Here is a 2500-nt window from a genome sequence, read left to right as displayed (position 1 = left end):
GGCCCTCTCTGCCCGGCCTCGTGGGGAGTGGGGTTAGGTTGCCGTCGGCACGCGTTGGCGTTGGCGTTGGCGGTGGGACTCGGTGGTGGCGGGGGGCGGTGGCCGGCCGGTGCACGGTGTGGCCCCGTGTCGAGGGCCCGCGGCGGCGAGGACCGCCGGCCGTGGCCGGAGTGTGGCGGTCGGCGTCGGGGCGGTGGCCGACGTTTGGGGCTCCGGGTGGGGGGGGTCCGTGCCGTCCACGCCTCCCTCGCCCGCCTCGCCCTCTCCAGGTACCTAGCGCGTCCCGGCGCGGAGGTTTAAAGACCCTTAGGGGGGAGTCGCCCGTCCGCCTTGGGGTCGGGGCGGTCGGGCCCGTGGGGACTCGGGAGGTCCGTCCCTCGTCGTCCCCCAGACTCCGCCTCCCCTGGGCCGGGGCGCCGCACCACGTCGCTCGCCGCCGCCGCCGCGGCCGTCGGGTGGGGCCTCGCCCGCCCGGCGGCCCGTCGGGACGGTCGGTGGCCGCGTGGTTGGTGCGCCCCCGCGTCCCTGCGGGAGGCGGGAACCCCCGGGCGCCTGTGGGGTGTCCGAGCCGGCACGCGCCGTGTCGGTGCCGGCTGCGCCCCGTTGTGAAACCTTCCCGACCCTCCGGTCTGATTTCTCTCTGACTCGGCCGGCCCGAGGCGACCCCCCACCTCACCCTCCCGGGGTGTGGTGGGCGGGAGACGTGCCGTGCCACAGAACCAAAGGCAGAAAAAAATTCTCGTACGACTCTTAGCGGTGGATCACTCGGCTCGTGCGTCGATGAAGAACGCAGCTAGCTGCGAGAATTAATGTGAATTGCAGGACACATTGATCATCGACACTTCGAACGCACTTGCGGCCCCGGGTTCCTCCCGGGGCTACGCCTGTCTGAGCGTCGCTTGACGATCAATCGCGCCCCCCCCCGGGTGTGTGCCCGTGGGGGGGTCGCGCGGCTGGGGGTTTCCTCGCAGGGCCGCGGTGCCCTCCGTCCCCCTAAGTGCAGACACGGTGCCTCTGCCCTCGCGCCGTCTGTCCCTCCTGCGGCCGACCCCGCCCCCGCGCCCGGGAGGGTGCGGGCGGCGGCGGGCGGCCGGCAGGCGGCGGCAGGCGGCGTCGAGGCCCGGGAGGTGCCGCCCGCGAAAGGGAAGGGAGGAAAAAGATGGGGGGGGAGCTCGCGCGTGGCCGTGGCCATGGCCGTGGCCGTGGCCGCCGCGGTCCCACCGGGAGCCCCCCTCGCGCCGCAAGCGGTCTCTGGGGCGCGTCCCCGGGTGTGCCGCGGTGGTGCCGGGGTGTGGGTGGGGGCGGTTTGGGCCTCCGGGCCGCGCCGCCCCCCACCCCCCTGCCGCGCGCCCCCGCGGCCCCCGCCTCGCCCCGTCGGGACGGGCGGCTCTCGCCGTGGCCGAGGCGCGCGCGCGGCCGCGCCCCGGGGATGCGTGCCCCGGCGGCGACCCGCGGGACGCCGCGGCGTCGCTCGCCGCTGCGCGCTTTCCCCCGGGCTGCGGCCGCGGCCGCGCTTCGTGCCCCTGGGCCCTCGGGGTGGCGTTCGTCGGGGGGGGGGCGCCGCCGGGCGTCCGTCGCCCGTCGGGGACGTCTCGTGGCCGTGCGGAGGACGGGTGGGAGCGGAGCGGAGCGGAGCGGGGCGGCTCGCGCCGGGGCGGTTGGCGTCGCGTGGTGGGGGAAGGGGCCCCGACGGTCGCCGCGGGGCGGCCGCCGGGTTCCTCCCGACCCGCCCGCCTCCCGACCGACGGCCGCCGCCGCCCCCTCTCCCCTCCTCCCCGGCACGACGATGCCTCCGGCCTGGGCCCGGCGTCGCGCGCGCCTTCCCCTCTCGCCGCCGCCCGCCCGTCCCGTGCCACGTCGCCGGCTCGTGCTCCCGTCCCGTCCCGTCCGCCTCCCTTCTTCCTTCCGGCCGGCCGCCCGCCCGCCCGAACCCTGTGTTTGGGCGTCCGTGGGCGGGTGGGGTCGGTTGAGGGGGAGGGAGGGGGACCGGGCGGTCGACCGCGGTTCGGCGCCTCGCGCGTAGCCCTCTTCCCTCCGCCCTCTCCCGCTTCGCGGGCACCGTCCTCCGCGGGCGGGCGGGCGGGCGGTCGGTCGGCCGGCCTGGCGTCCGTCCGTCCTGTCGGGCGGGCCGGCCGGCCGGCCGGCCGTCGTCCGCCCTCCGCCCCCCCCCCTCCGAGCCGCGACCTCAGATCAGACGTGGCGACCCGCTGAATTTAAGCATATTAGTCAGCGGAGGAAAAGAAACTAACCAGGATTCCCTCAGTAACGGCGAGTGAACAGGGAAGAGCCCAGCGCCGAATCCCCGCCCCGCGGTGGGGCGCGGGACATGTGGCGTACGGAAGCCCCACTCCCCGGCGCCGCTCGTGGGGGGCCCAAGTCCTTCTGATCGAGGCCCAGCCCGTGGACGGTGTGAGGCCGGTAGCGGCCCCCGGCGCGCCGGGCCCGGGGCTTCCCGGAGTCGGGTTGCTTGGGAATGCAGCCCAAAGCGGGTGGTAAACTC

The 2500-nt window shown here is 76.7% G+C and overlaps 2 non-coding genes across 2 annotated transcripts in view; both read left to right on the top strand.

Annotated features, from left to right (window-relative positions):
* The first annotated feature begins 745 nt into the window (after window positions 1-745).
* Window positions 746-898, top strand: LOC140694260 (5.8S ribosomal RNA). The gene has a single exon (XR_012070005.1). It is a non-coding gene; the product is annotated as a 5.8S ribosomal RNA (ribosomal RNA).
* A 1282-nt stretch (window positions 899-2180) lies between these two features.
* Window positions 2181-2500, top strand: part of LOC140694256 (28S ribosomal RNA) — a 5204-nt gene continuing 4884 nt past the window's right edge. The window contains exon 1 of the ribosomal RNA XR_012070001.1: window positions 2181-2500. This exon is cut by the window's right edge and continues 4884 nt beyond it. This is a non-coding gene — a ribosomal RNA (28S ribosomal RNA).

This window comes from Vicugna pacos, unplaced genomic scaffold (assembly GCF_048564905.1).
Source record: "Vicugna pacos unplaced genomic scaffold, VicPac4 scaffold_20, whole genome shotgun sequence".
NCBI lineage: Eukaryota > Metazoa > Chordata > Mammalia > Artiodactyla > Camelidae > Vicugna > Vicugna pacos.
Note: the sequence above shows the minus strand (reverse complement) of the source record. Positions and strands in the feature narration are given on the sequence as shown.